Here is a 15758-nt window from a genome sequence, read left to right on the forward strand (position 1 = left end):
ACAGGCAAACTGGGCCGCGGGCCAGATTCACAGAATCCTGCAGCGGCATCTCAGAAAGAAACTGCGTTACCACAACACGGAAAGCAGCCTGAGGCGACGCAATTTTCTTCCAGGCAGGCTACATTCTTTCAAGGGCTGCCCTATGGAACAAGGCCGTCGATTTAACAACGAGGAGTAGAATTTCTCCGGGGCAGGAATACTAGGCTTCCATCTTGAAATTCCTGAGGTCGCCAGAGTAGAAAGAAGCATTTCGAATTCCTCGCAGGATTTGCAGTCTCCTGCCACAGCGCCAGAAAAGAAAGAGGCCAGCTTTCGATGGATAATAAATTTCAACAAACTCTTGTACGCGGATTTCACAGTTAACAAGAACCAACATGACCAAGGCAGTACTAACAAGTGAAGAAAGGTAAGAACTAAGCAGTGCGCTCGTCTACTCTTTTCAGCCAGGCCTCTCTCTACCCACAGTTAAATCTTCATTTTTTTAACCATTACACTTGAACCAATGTCTGAGCCTTTTGTGTTTTATTTTCCTGAGGCAACCAGAGTGGCAAGTGAATAGGGAGGAGCTGTACCAGAGATCTGATTCCATCTCGATTGTTAGTTAGGGTCTTTCCTTTTTGCAGACACCCAGTAAAACAAAAACCTAACTCTACAAAAATAAGTAAGTCTACCCAATTAAAAAAAAAATAGGACTTAAATGTCATGGACTTCAGGGTCAGAACTCGCCATACACAGCCAGCAAGTCGAGTACCAAGATGGGTTTTTAGGCATCTTACTGTTTTCCCTCATTTTTAGATCAAACGGACAACGCTTCTACCTGATAAAAAGAACCTTCATATTCTCAAATGTTAAAGTGGTACTGTGGGAAAGCAGTGATTTACTTCTTGACCCTTTCCGAGGTCACCATAGTAAGAGACAGTTTATCAAAGAGCGGCCTCGAAACTTAAGAAAACTATAGAACGATACATAATCAGTAAAAATAATTCACCAGGACCTCAGTTCTTTATTTACTGAGGCCAAGCAGCTTAAAACTGCACTACAATTTTTTTAATATAGTCGATGCCACTGGAATTATGAGATTCTGCAGCCATGGAGTTTTCTGCATAATTATGGATTTGCCAAGTAATCCACCATCCACTGCATAATTTAAACAAAAAATTGTTCATTTCTGAAATGAATCAAAAGTTACGAAATACGCTACCACATGGGTTGCCATACAGTGGCAGACCTTTTGTCAAGATGAGGCAGGTCATCTTTTAGTTACCGACTCCTAAATCTAGGTTGTTCTAGGATATCTAGACTAGTAATTACTGGTTACGGTCATCTGCGGAGGGGGTGGTTGGGCTGTGGGAGTGGAGTTGCAGCTCACTGTGCCATGGGAGTCAAGCTGCACCACACTGGAGCAAGGTCAAAGCTAACTTGTTTATGGTTGCTCTCTGTAGTGGCACAGTGAACAAAAAATTGAATACTGGAATTCGGGCCAGAGTAATTGCTAGTGGCTAATATTAATTTAACCATTCCACCCCTTGCTTTATTTTTAATCTTCCAGTAGTGCAACTAGTACTGAAAAGTTAATGTACATGTTCGTCATGGCATCCAAAAGGCACCCGCATACTGACACGGATTATCCAGATCTACATCTAGTTGAGTTTATTTGCAAAATTTCATCTCAGAGAAATAAGGAATAAATATTTGCAAAAACATAAACAGACAACATCTTCATGCAAAGAGTTCATGAAAGTGGCCCTGAATCGTGTTGTATGTACACATCATTGGAATAAACAGTAAATCACATTACTTTTCAGAAAATTATTTACAGTCCAACAAGCACAAAAAAAGAAAGTGCCTGTGAGCTTTAGGACCAGATTGACTTTTTTAAAATAATACATGCCTACGTAAAAAATCCAAGCATGTAAAATTCTATTTAAAATTGCAATAAATAACCAGAATTAATTTTTTTAAATCGATCAACCTAAACTCTGAGCAGGAATTGTGAGGTTACCAACACCACACGCATCTACTAAATGATCTCCAAGCTTCTCATCGGCCTGTGCAGTACAATTAATAGCACAGTATATTCTTTTGCTTATAATTCTATGATTTCGGAAAAACATTGATAAACCTTGCAATTGCAAGTGCAACAACAAAATTCTTCATTTCAAATAAAGTGGTTAGTGCTTCTGTCCTTGAATGGACTCTGTACCTTTTGATAAATTGGACAAAGGATCGATTTTTTTTCATTCTTTTAAATATAAACCAATGAGAAGTTGTACTGTATTTCACACCAAGAGCACATGAGCAAAGGCATAGGATTTGGTAAATTCTAGTCCAATAAAAGGGGATTCTCCATATCGAATCAACATCAATGCAAATGTGTAAAATGTGATTTTTGATTCTCTTATTGGAACTTTTTGATTAATAAGGTAAAGACCCTCCCATGTTATACCAAGGGTAAGATAGTTTCTGTTAAAGAAGCCGAATCAATGCTATTTATGTGCTCATATTGCCGCTTTACTGTGCTACATACTCTGTGTTGGAGATGCCTACTGGTTCGGTTTGGCAATGTATAAGCCGGTCATTCATATGGCTTATATAAAAACCTAATAAACAGATCAAAGAAAAAAAATAAGGGAAAGACCCTGGGCCACCCAGGTTTTCAATCGGGTACATTACAGATGTTTGAACAGTAAGGAGGCCCTCACTGCTGATAAGATATGTACTCTTGCCGTTTCGGCAAGTATGGGGTTTACCTTTCCCATCTTCATCGATTTAGTATAATTAATAACCCTCGATTGCAATCTCAATATGCAGCATCATATCAGTAATGCAACTAAGGGAGCTAATTTCCAAATCAATACACTGAGGAAGCTGAAACACTTCCTGCCAGCCAATGACTTCAGGACCGCAGTCCAAGCTCTAGTTATCCCTCGAGTAGATTATGGAAGTGTCGCCCTCTGTGGCCTCCCCATATCGACAACCGCACCCCAAAGAGCCTCTATCAATGCTGCAACGAGACTCATCACTGGCTCAAAAAAGACTCTCACACATCTCTCCAGACTTAAAATCCTTGAACTGACTGCCATACAACGCTAGAATACACCTGAAAATCGTGTGCATAAGGCTATACATCACAACTCGCCCAGTTACCTCGCTCAGAAATTGACAATCTCGGGTGGCTCTAGAGCCACAAGAAGCACAGAAAATCTACTATTGAAACCACAAAGATTCCACAAGAAAAAAACATATAAACGTTCCTTCTCAGGGATGGCGCCCAGGATCTGGAACGCCCTCCCTCCAGAAACCAGACTTATCTCATCCACGGCATCCTTCAAAAAATAAGTAAAAATCGATCCTCTTGGCTAAATTCACATGAATTTAGGCTAAGGCAATCTCGAGACTCACTATTTTTCCTTTTATGACAATGATTAGCCAGACCACCTGGGCACCTTTGTTGCCTTCGCCTTGACTCTATGGGTACTCACTGGCTTTCACCGTTTTGTTCATCTTTGCACAAAATGCTTTGTCAATTATTCTTTTGTCTTTATAACCCCTATGTGTGTAAAGCGCTCTGATATCCGTGAGGATCTTGTTCGCGCTCTATAAAACTTTCTAAATAAATAAATAAAATAAATTGGCAAACTTAGCGATTTGATGTCAAAGAAGGTCTAGAAGATATTGAGAACTTCTCACTATTTGTACAGAAAATATGGGATTCTGCCTCATATAGCGCTTCAGAGACCACTTTACCCTGCAATGCTTTTTTCAATGGATCCGTTGATAATCCACCATACTGAGCATCAAACCACTTTAAGGCAATAGTAATAGCCATTGGAAATGTTTTTAGCATGCTAAATTGCTTATCCCACCGCAGATTATGAGAGCAATAAAGGCCCAAATACTTATATACCTTGACCTGCTCCAAGCGGACAGTATTAAAAAACAAAACAAACGTATTAGTTTTTTTCTGTAATTGTAAGCTTGCTGCATTCATAATATCCTTAAAGATTTTTAGGTTTGCATTGCAAGCCGACTGGTGTATAGTCAATGAGGACGAGATCATCTGCATATATTAGGTAAAGGACGTGATGACCTCCGATTTATGGGGAGAAGGAATTTATTAAAGATAGTTTTCTTGGAAAATCAAAGAAGAGGCTAAAAAGGAAGGGGCGGCCTAAACACATCTCTGACACAACCTGTTTTTAACAGGGATTCGATCTGAAAGGATGCTTTTCCCATCTAGGCCTACTTGCATTATCCAATTAACCCCTAATCAGTGGCAAGACAGCTGCCAATCTACCAACTACCAAGACAGGTCTCCATGAGAATTTGTTTTGACGATCACCAACAGGGACAACCAGGTGAGAGCTAAAAGCCACCCCCTCCACCCACTGCATTGACCATTGTTGAGCTATAGTCTCATACAAATGTGTCACCATCTGCCAAAAAGAAGTCACACTTAAGGTGTTGGAGGGGAGGCAATTGCAATATGGGATTTCACAAAATATCATTACAAGACACAGTTTCCTCACTTTTGTTGAAGTGAAACAGAGCGACTTATGAAACCAGAGACAGTGGGTCAAAAATGAATCAAATGTGATGTACATGCACTGCAGGCATTTCCAACCACAACAAGATGAGTCCAACCTCACCTACTGCAATCTCTGTCTGCAGCAACATATCCATTATAAATAAATAAATAAATAAATAAATAAATAAATCACACAGCAACAAACACTATCAGCAGCAAAAGGAGGTGTGATGCTACAATCAAAGTTGTGCACTAGATCCAGAAGAAGTACTGGAGCCCGTTCCAAGTTCTTTCATCATTAGAACCAATTGGAATAAGGGCTAACACAGGAATAGGCACCCCATAACTAGTGTACCACCAGCAACCTCGAGTCATGTCTGACCCAAACAATTAGACCAAGGGGTTAAAACACTGCTGCATATACTCTGGTACCAGTATTCTCCTCTCTGGAATGCATGTAGTCCATCTAGGCAGCACAATGTGGAAAATTATCTTCCCAGATCCTAAAGCATTTGAATTCCTGCAAATCGATAACTGCCAAAAGGGCCCACCGATGACCACAGATACACATAAGGCAGAGGGGCTTCCCCTGTCCAAATGCAACTTGTACCTCTTCAATCAACTACATATTGATCTGTGGCCACACAGACAATGTCAAACAGTACTTACAATTGAATGACTTCCTACTTAAACATCTCATTCTTTACGCAAGTGTATTCTTCAACCAGAATGCTATTGGTATCAAATTGACCCTACATGCTCAAACTGGCACGTTGAAGCTGTGCAAGTAAAATAAAGAAAACAACTTGGTACCCAATAAATGAGCCATTCACATATTAAAATTCCAACAACCCATGCTAAGGTTGTTCCCCACACAATTGCAAGAGGAAGCAGACCGACCAGGCAACTTAATGCCAAATCCTGTACAATTTGTATCCACTCTTGATATGCTGGGCCTTTCGCAAAGAGTGATCGGCCCAACCCATACTGCTGGGCATATGTTGGACCTAGTCTTTTCGAATTATAGATATGTTAGCTTGTAACCCCCCAGAACCTCTCACATGGTCTGACCATGCAAAAATTAGCTTTTCCATCAAATTGTGCGCTCCCGAGATGCCAATTCCAAACTTGGCTAAGAAATGTAGTATGTATAGGTATTGGAATGATCTTTCAGTCGGAGACTTTGAGGAGATCTTTCTATTAGAAATAGGAAAAAGGGAGCAGGGAAAGGAGCTAACTCTGGAGGACTTTAATGAGGCATTTTCCATTGCTTTGGATGCAGTGATCCCCCTGAAAAAAAGTAGGGATCACCCGCATTACCGACCCTCAGCCCCTTGGTAAACAAATGAGCTTAGGAAAGAAAAGTCTAAATGTAAAAGACTGGAGAGAGTTTGGCGTGTAAGTAGGGCAACACAGGATAGGACGCAATATAAACAGGCCCTAGCTACATATCATTCGAACCTGAAACAAGCAAGGTGTCTCTTTATTTTCAATCAAATCGAAGGCGCTGTTAATACCCCTAGAGCACTCTTCAAGATTGTAAAAGATTTTGTATCCCCCCCATGCCTGTAGGCAATTGTTTGTAGAAACTAAGGCGTTTTGTAACCAAATAGTGAGTTTCTTTCAAGAAAAAATAAACAAAATCTATGCTAATTTTCCTTTAAGAAGTTTACAAACGCCTGTAAGCCCTAACAGGCAGGTGGAATTGAAAAAAAGGACTGTTAGTACTTTGGATTGTTTTAAACCGATGACCCTGGAGGAAGTTTCCAAAGCACTTGCCTCAGCCAAATCAGGTGCACCATCGGATCCCTGCCCACCTAGGACTATGGCTCGGTTAGCCAGCAGTTGTGCTCCCGCGATTCTCCAACTGTTCAACTCTTCTATATAAATCGTGGGTCATCCCTAAAATCTGGAAGGAAGCCCTTGTGCGCCCTATTCTAAAAAAATCTACAGCTGACCCACAAGAATTCAGTAATTATTGCCCAATCTCCCTCCTACCGTTACTGGCTAAAACACTGGAGAGCCTGATTAATAAACAACTTAGCCAATACCTGGAGTTGAATGAAGTTCTGGGTTCTGGACTCTTCTCAATCAGATTTTCGAAAGGGTTTCAGTACAGAAACTGCGATATTAGCAGTAACAGATTTGTTAAGAACATAAATGGATAAAGGGGGGTGCGGCTATACTGATATTATTAGATCTCTCTGCAGCGTTCGATACCATATCTCATGAAATGCTTGTGGAGAGACTGGTATTGTGTGGTGTTTAGGGTTCTGCCTTAAAGTGGCTGAAAAATGTTATGTCCGGCCGAACGCAAACAGTTATTCTGGGCCCGTATCTGTCAGACTCTTTTAGCCTCGACAAGGGAGTACCTCAGGGTTCCTGCCTGAGCCCGACTCTATTTAATCTGTACATGGCTCCCTTGGCAGGGCTAGTTGAACAATTAGGCTTTGAGATCATATCCTACGCAGACGATACTCAGCTCCTATTTTCGATCGGCCCAGATTTAGGAGCTGAGAAAGCTAATTTTGCCAGAGGAATGCTTGAGATCTCAAGTTGGATGACGCAGAACTGTCTCCAGCTAAATCCCGGAAAGACTGAGCTAATGCTCATGTGCAAAGCCTCTGACAGCTGGTCGGACGATTGGTGGCCTGTCCAACTGGGGGCGCCCCCTCCCAATGTGTAAAAAAACCTAGGATTGAAACTGGACCAGTCTTTATCTATGAAAGACCATGTGGCCGCAACGACCAGTTCGTGTTTTTACAGTCTGCGACTGCTGCGGAAGATTCTCCCATTCATGCCCACCTCCCATCGGAAAACCCTGGTCCAGGCCATGGTTATCAGTCGCCTGGACTATGGTAATGCTTTGTTAGCAGGAGTAGGAGAGACCCTGCTGAGCAGACTGCATGTTATCCAAAATACTGCAGCAAGGCTGGTACTAAATCGCACATAGGGCACTACTTCGGCCCCTCTATTGCGGGAACTTCATTGGCTAACAGTGAGGAAAAGATCTTTCTTTAAGATCTGTTGTCTCACCTTTACAGCACTTGGAGGTGGAGGCCGTAAATATCTACAGAAAAGACTCATTAAGTATGTTCCTAATAGACATCTTAGGTCAGGAGAAAAGGGTCTCCTACAAGTACCGCGGATCAGGCATTGCCGATCGGGAGGTAAATCCTTTTCATACCTAGCGCCAAGGTACTGGAATGAGTTTCCCCGAGTACTTGCGCAAAATGGAGGCTTACAGTATCTTCAGGAAACAGCTGAAAGCCTTTTTGTTCTAAACAACTTTTACCTCTTCTCTCCTCTATCCCCTCTGAGATATTGCTAGGCAAGCGCCGAGATGCCCCCGGGTGAGTTTGTGCGCTATAGAAGAGAATTTAACATAACATAACAATTAAAGCATGAAGCACATTTGCACTTCTGTTACCAAGGCCTGGGTACATCCTATCCAAATAAAATTATAGAATCTAAAGATCACTTCATGATCAAATTGGACCATTCATAAGACCCTACCAATAATTCTTCTAGCTTGACAAAGACTTATTGATGATGGTAGAATTTGGATATTCATACCAGGAATAAGGCGCCTAATGCTGCCAGGAGGGTCCAGAATAACCCATATATTGACTCAGGCAAAAATATTCATAAACAGACTGTCTGCAGTTGCATGGTGTTCGATAAACACTGCAGAAAGGCTCATTGCCACTGTAATGCAAGCCAGCAACATCCTAGTCTTGAGAGTGGAACTGTATAATGCTTCTCCAACTAGTAGCTCGTGAGCTACTAGTAGCTCTCAAGCTACTTCTATGTAGCTCTCCTGAGGGCAGCCCAACATAATAAACTAAAGGTTGTTGTTTGGCTGAACTGATATATGTATGCCAAAATGGAAACTTATGCATTCAAGATGAAAAGGTGTTTATTTTCAGAAAACTTTTTTACGCTGATGTTTTGATAAACATTATTTAATATCCTGTTATGCATTATCCATGGAATGGCATTCCAAATTGGCATACCTTTTTTTTGCATTACTGCTGGCAAACCTGCCTGAGGCACTGATGGTTTTCATTGTTGGTCATCTTGCATGGGGTAGCGACAACTGATGTGGTCACTGTTACAATACTAATAATATTAGTAGTGCAGGATGCTTTAATTAAATATAAGTAGCTCTTGACACAAAACAGGTTGGAGACCCGGGTCACTGTTAGTTCAGGTTGCAAGTGCATCATTCAGAGCGCCAACCAGAGTTTCTCACAGAAAATATATAGATTTTAAACCAAATGTTGACACAGACTAGAGGTTCCACCTCCCACAACATTCAAAAACAAAATGGAATGCTATGAAATTTGAAAGCCTTCTACAGTACACTAGGGAACCTGACTGGCCTAAAGCGAGTTGGAGAAACCTGGCACACTTGAAACACTGATTTTTAGACCAGCCAGTCAACATTCAAAGCCTTGGTATGAGAGGAAAAGTCACATTTCCTGGCAAGATGGTTCGAGTCATAGCTTTAACTTACAAAGTTGAATAATAAAAGTACCAATGCATTTTACGCTATTTTGAGAAAATGGGGAAACTATAAAGCACTGAGAAACTCAAAGAGTGCATTCATTGCTAATATGAAGGTTTAGTTCACACAAGACAAAAAGAATCCACAGTTTAACATGTCGGCACACTCAACAGAAAAGAAAGCAGACATCTTATGCAGAATGGGGTATACAGCACTGGACTATAGTGAAAACTGGGTCGCCCCTTATTCTTGACACCCATCTTCTACCAGGTCTCCAGCTTTGCATACGTTTTCCATAGTATTGCTCAGCTGTGTCAGATCTCAGGGTTCTTGCACTTATTTTATGAGACTGCCTACAAGTAAATGGGTCTTTCATTCCAGAACACAAGCGCGCCCCCCTCCACTCCCCAGTGACCATTAGCGATGCCCTCCTGTCACGTGACAGACTGTAGGCGTACCCGGATGCATGGTCCCAGAGGTGCATCAACATTTACCAACCACCACCCGAATGCAGTTGTGAAGCTCCCTTGAGACTGTTCAGCATAAACATATTTCACAGCATGTTTCAAAGCCAAGGAACGGCAAGCTAAATTATCTTTCAGAATCAGTGTCTCCACTGTAGCACAATCAGGAAGAAAAAAAACGCATCTGTACTCGAGAGATTCATTTAAAATGGGAGGATCCAACCACAATGAACACTCAACAGCTGTTAGCAGCATAATCTGTTCCCCCAAGTGAAAACCACCTCCAGAGTGCAAACCACAATTACTGTCTGGAGGGTATGAGGAGCATCACGTGTGCTTGGATTGTGTCACTGTTGGGGGATTATCACTGTGCCATTTTTTTTATTAAACTGCAGCTGGGTTTTGGGGTGTTCAAAATACAGAAGCTGTGTCTGCAAAAGATGTCAAACTACTTGCAGACACTCTCACTTTTAAAACAAGCATTTGCAATGCAATAGGTCTCGCATTAGGAAAGTTTGAGCTATTGGTATTGTAAATGACACATTTTTTATTCATGTTTTGTTTTTGAAAATAGCGAAAATAATAGCTTTGTCATTTACAATGCCAATAGTTATAATTTTCGCAAATGTGACACCTGTAGCATTTGTAATGCAATATGTGTCATATTTACGTGACTTGCATGTATTGATATTACAAATAACAATGGCTTTTAATGTTTTTAATAATTAATACTTAAATCAAAGTTATTGTACTTTATAATGGCAATAGCTTAAACTTTGTAAATAACTGTTGTGAAGATTATGTTCAGTGTATTTTATTGTTAAGAAAATCCAAGAACAGAAGTGAAATATTAACATCTTTTTGTTACATTTGTAATATAGCTTGAAACATTAAGACAACATATTTGAACCAGCTGTTGTTGAATAGTTGCACAGATTGATGCTGTGGTGGCGCTAAGTGATGTTGTGATGGCGAACGAGTGATGCTGTGGCGTTCAGTGATGCAGTGGCGGCGCATTGTGATGTTGTGGTGCCCCTGAGTGATGCTGTGGTGGTGCTGAGTGATGCTGTATGCTATGCTATGTTTTGTTTAGCTATCCTATGCTTTTATTTGTTATGCTATGCTGTTTTTTGTTATGCTGTGCTATGTTTTACTATGCTATGTTTTGCTATGCTATGCTTTGTTATGCTATGCTATGCTTTGTTATGATATACTATGTTTTGCTATGATATGCTATGTTTTGTTGTGTTGTATTATGCTATGCTTTGTTTTGCTCTGCTTTGTTTTGTTATGCTATGCTATATTTTGTTGTGTTTGGTATGCTGTGCTATGTTTTGCGATGTTACTATATGTTTTGTTTTTCTCTGCTATGTTTTGTTGTGTTTTGTTAAGCTATGCTATATTTTGTTGTGTTTTGCTATGTTTTGTTATGCTATGTGTTGTGTTTTGTTATGCTATGTTTTGGTATGTTATGCTATGTTATGCGATGCTATTTTTTGTTATGCTATGTTTTGTTATGCTATGTTTTGTTTTGCTATCCTATGCTTTGGTATGCTATGTTTAGTTTTTCTATCCTATGCTTTGTTTTGTTATGCTATGCTTTGTTGTGTATTGTTATGCTATGCTATGTTTTGTTGTATTTTGCTAAACTATGCTTTGTTATGCTATGCTATGTTTTGTTGTATTTTGCTATACTATGCTTTGTTATGCTATGCTATGTTTTGTTATACTATGCTATGTTTTGTTTTGCTATGCTTTGTTATGTTATGCTTTGTTTTGTTATGCTATATTTTGTTATGCTATGCTATGTTTTGTTGTGTTTTGGTATGCTATGCTATGTTGTGTTTTGCTATGCTACGTTTTGTTATGCTATGTTTTGTTTTGCTATCCTATGCGTTGTTTTGTTATGCTATGCTATGTTTTGCTAACCTATGCTTTTTTTTGTTATGCTATGCTGTGTTTTGTTATGTTATGCTGTGTTTTGTTATGCTATGTTTTGTTATGCTATGCTGGTGAGGGTGTGTGAGAGTGTGAGTGGTGGTGTGTGAGGGTGTGAGGGTGGGTGAGGGTGAGGGGTGTGAGGGTGAGGGGATGTGAGTGTGAGGGTGAGAGGGTTGTGGGGGTGAGGTGAGTGAGGGGGTGTGAGGGTGAGGCAGTGTGAGGGTGAGGGGTTTGAGGGTGAGGGTGTGTTAGGGTGAGGATGTGTGAGGGTGAGAGGGTGTTTGAGGATGAGGGTGTGTGAGGGTGAGGGTGAGTGAGGGTGAGGGAGGGTGAGAGGGTTGTGAGGGTGAGGGGTTTGAGGTTGAGGGTGTGTGGGGGTGAGGGGGTGAGGGTGAGAGGGTAACTTATGTATTCTAATTTTTATGCGTAAGGTTGTAGGTACTACACACTTCAAGACATGTCGCACAACGTAAAGAATTTTACTTGCACTGAAAACATAAGTAAATGCATTGTCAAGTGTAATCCGAACTTTGTGAATTAAAGAAGTGGTTTGGAAATTGCCTTGTGAAAAAAGTGTAAGCTTGCAGCAGGCAGAACGTGTTATGAGGACTTCCACAGTGCTTAATTTGTAAAATATTAAGTGCAGGTGCTCAAATGTTTCTAGGAGGCCGCTCACACTTTTCCACCGGCTCCTCCCACTTCCCCCGCTGGTTTCACCCACTTAATCTATTGGCGCCATCCACACTCTCAATTCACACTGCTGAAAGCCAGATGTAATACCCATTCTGAATTTCAGCAAGGGGGCCTTCCTCAAGTAAGGTTTTGATAGGAGGTTCCACCTACTCTGCGAACATTTTGAAAAAGATGAACTCAAAAGTGCATTTACAGCACAATTTTGGAATAAATTGGCTAAAATGACTAATGCCTTAAAAAGGGACATGTGAAATATTCCAGTGCTCTATGTGATGATTTTGGGAACAATACTTGGGTATGTACAAATGTGCTTTGTGTTATTTTTTAGCAGAGTCTAATTGTGTGTCACAAGTTCAAAGATACAACTTTTACATATCTTACGTGAGAAAAATAAACCAAAAGGCTCTGTCAGAAATCAGGATCTCACCACCATAACCGCACCTCTCAAGTGCCTACTTGATTTAATCTCTTGGGCTTTTTTTGAGAACATTTTCATGTGTCCATTACAGAAATTTTAAATTTGAATTAGCTAAAGTGGGACTATTGTTTTGTGAAGTGACATATTGATTTAAATATATAAACTAATGTATTTATCCCTTTTAGCACAGGATGTATGTTTCATCTGTCCTCAGCAATTGGCAGCACAAAAAGCAGGATTCATAAATCAGTGGTTCCATAACATACTATATCGTGTCTTTGAGGCACCAGCAGTGCTGCAGGAGCGCCACCCCATGAAGTTGCATTGAATGTCTTGGTGTTAGAAATACCTCTACCACCACATCTCTATGTGTGTGTGAGTGTTTATTCAGACTGCTCCAGATCTTTGCCCCTCTCCCAAAAAATAAGATCTTATATTCATAGTTAGTCCTGATTATGGCGCAGTCCTTCCGCATAGTATATGGTGAATGCAGGCACATTACAAGAAGCTGAAAGTCGGGGGGGGGTTATGACAGGCATCAGTTGCTTTATAAAAACCTTGACCCCCAAACCATGGTGTTGTGCTTTGCACCACTTTCGCAGATACCAACTCCAGAGACCACAAACCATCGTCCCACATAGCAGGTTTTACATTACTACCTCACATTGTTCCTGTCCATGCATGCCCTAAATCGTATGTCTTCCTCCCTTGTAGAATACCATATAAATTAAAATATGCATTGTTTTGAAGATTCTATTAATATTCTAACTTCTTAACTTGAAAGATAGGCCATAAAGCAACAAACGTGTATAATCAGTATTTTAAAAATCAACCGGAGAGGGGCTTGACTGCATTTATAAATATTTATGAGAATAACCTTGTCAAGAGTTATAATATTTTAAGGTAAGAAATCCTGCTGCGCGAGGTAATGGCTCTCCATTGTGTTCAGAAAAGAGAAAACGCTTTCATTTCCAATTCCAAGGTTTACTGACCAACATGGCTGAGCACAGATGACATTGTTGGGTTCCCTTGTCCTAGGAAGTGTTTTAGTTGGCTGCTAAGTGTGGTTGCTAAGGTCAGAGATTGCGCCTACGCTATTCACTGTAGAGGGAACTAATCTTTACATGTCCTTTATGCAGCACTGGGACATTTGCAAGAGTAGAACAAACCTCTTGAACAAGGCTGTGCCAAACTGGGAGTCCGTGGATGGGGGCTGGATGAAGACACTGTTGATAGGTAGCTAATAGACCAGCAGCAGGAAGAGAAGTGGATCTCCAACGTACAATGTCCAAAAAAAAGCCCTAAAGGCAGTGGAATATTTTCAGGCCCCCTCTGAGTCGGGGTAAAGATTTTGGGGAGACAGAGTGATATTGGGCAGAGGAGGGAAAAAGAGTAATGCATCCTTAAGAAGCTTGATAATTTGTCAGCAGTCATCCCTGTTGTAGAACATGAAAACCTAACCCAAGACAGCAGACATCAAAATTGCAGCCATGGTTGAGATAAATGGATCTGAGGGGTGGACCACCAACATGGAAACAGATCTACAATAGCAAAGTGTGGCAAGATGGTGAGTGTGGAAAACGCCCATCAGAAAGCAAATCTGTGGGTAATCAACCCCCTGTGATTCTGGGCAAATCACTTAATCTCCCCGTGCCTAAAATTAATGCGTGTCCTCATGTAACGTAACTGGTACTATGTAAAGCGCTCTGATACCGGATTCAGTTCGGGTCTGGTTCGCGCTATATAAAACTCTGCAAAAAAAATTCCTGCCATCAAAATCGATGTTTAACTAGACTATTTTAGGCATGTTGAATGATTTGCATCTCAGTAACCAATTGGAGAAGGCTTGGAGATACATCTTGCTAAGAAGGGTGTACAGCCGGACCCACACAAGACGCTAATGAACACGGTGAGAGTTCGTTCATAGTGGTGCATAACTGTGCGTATGCAAGATGTCACATTGAGGAAAGCAACCCTAAAGAAAAAATATTTGGCTTTAATTGCGCAGCTTTATTTATAGGCCGGCGGCCGACCAAGGCCATGCCTCACCCTCACCTGGTGAGCAGAGCGATGTACTGCCTCAGTAGTCTACTCCACCTCAACGCAGCCAACCTCAACGTCGTCCAGGTTCCGATTCCCCCTTCTTTGAACGGCGGCGCGATGAAGTTCAACCACCAGTGGATACTCGGTGCGGTGGTGAGGTGCATGCGGCCTTGTGGGTATGCTGGGGCGTGCCGTGTCAAGATTAAAGCGAATGCGCGCGCATTAAAATGAAAAATCTGCGCGCGCATCGCTGCCTCTGCCTGCTCACAGCCCCAACCCCCCAGAAGAAGACCAGCCCGCCCACTGGGCCTGCGGCGGCAACACTGATCCGCGGCCGGAAGTTGAAGTCATTAAGAGTGAGGACGGAGAGATTTCTGTTTAAAAAAGAAAAAAATGGTAGCGGACCAGAGAGGGAGCATCTCTAAAAGGAGTTCTGCCTCCTGATTGGCTGTAGAGGAGCCGACGCGGGAATCGAAACCTGTGGTGCGCGCGCACCAGAGGAGCGGGGGCAAGGGAGCGCGAAGACGCCGAGACGAGGTAGGGGATGTGCGTGTAAGCGCCTGGGGTTCTCTGTGTATGTGTGTGTGTGTGTGTGTGCGTGTGTGTGTGTGTGTGTGTATGGGGGGGTTCTGTATGTATGTATGTGTGTATGCGGGGGGGGGGGCTGTATGTGTGTTGTGCATGTGTTGTGAAGAGCCTGTTGATGCGCGCGACCTGATCCCGGCAGGCTGCTGCTGCTGCTGCTGCGTGCGCGTGACAGTCTGTTGTCCTCTCCGGCTCCCTTTCAGTCCTTGAAAGCCGGAATGATAACAATAGTCTCGCTCTGCGACAGCAGGCCTTTGGCCTGCAATCGCAGGGCGAGACCTAAACAAGGTTTAGGATCAAGGCCTACCACCATAAAAAGCAAAGATGCTGGGCAGACTACAGATTAAAAAAATTGTAGTTTCTGGGTTCTCGCAATAAGTGAACAGAAGATCGTGAAGTCCCTATTATCATCCAAACTCTGCAAAGACGTTAAAAACTCCGAATTGCACCTCGTTCCAAAGACATCTCAACAAATGGATTTGGTAGTCAGGACCTTTAGACAAATATCAACTTCACCACCAAACCCATCACCTCCAAATCGCTGTTACCCCAACAAAGGTCACTCCTTTCTCTCGA

General features: G+C 41.8%; 1 protein-coding gene and 1 long non-coding RNA gene across 9 annotated transcripts in view; one reads left to right on the plus strand and one right to left on the minus strand.

Annotated features, from left to right (window-relative positions):
• WIZ (WIZ zinc finger) overlaps window positions 1-15758 on the minus strand; it is a 731163-nt gene that overhangs the window by 710375 nt on the left and 5030 nt on the right. The window lies entirely within an intron of this gene.
• LOC144823496 (uncharacterized) overlaps window positions 148-15758 on the plus strand; it is a 95398-nt gene continuing 79787 nt past the window's right edge. The window contains exon 1 of the long non-coding RNA XR_013608805.1: window positions 148-406. This is a non-coding gene — a long non-coding RNA (uncharacterized LOC144823496). The remainder of the gene's footprint in view (window positions 407-15758) is intronic.

Source organism: Lissotriton helveticus, chromosome 1_1 (assembly GCF_964261635.1).
Source record: "Lissotriton helveticus chromosome 1_1, aLisHel1.1, whole genome shotgun sequence".
Lineage (NCBI taxonomy): Eukaryota > Metazoa > Chordata > Amphibia > Caudata > Salamandridae > Lissotriton > Lissotriton helveticus.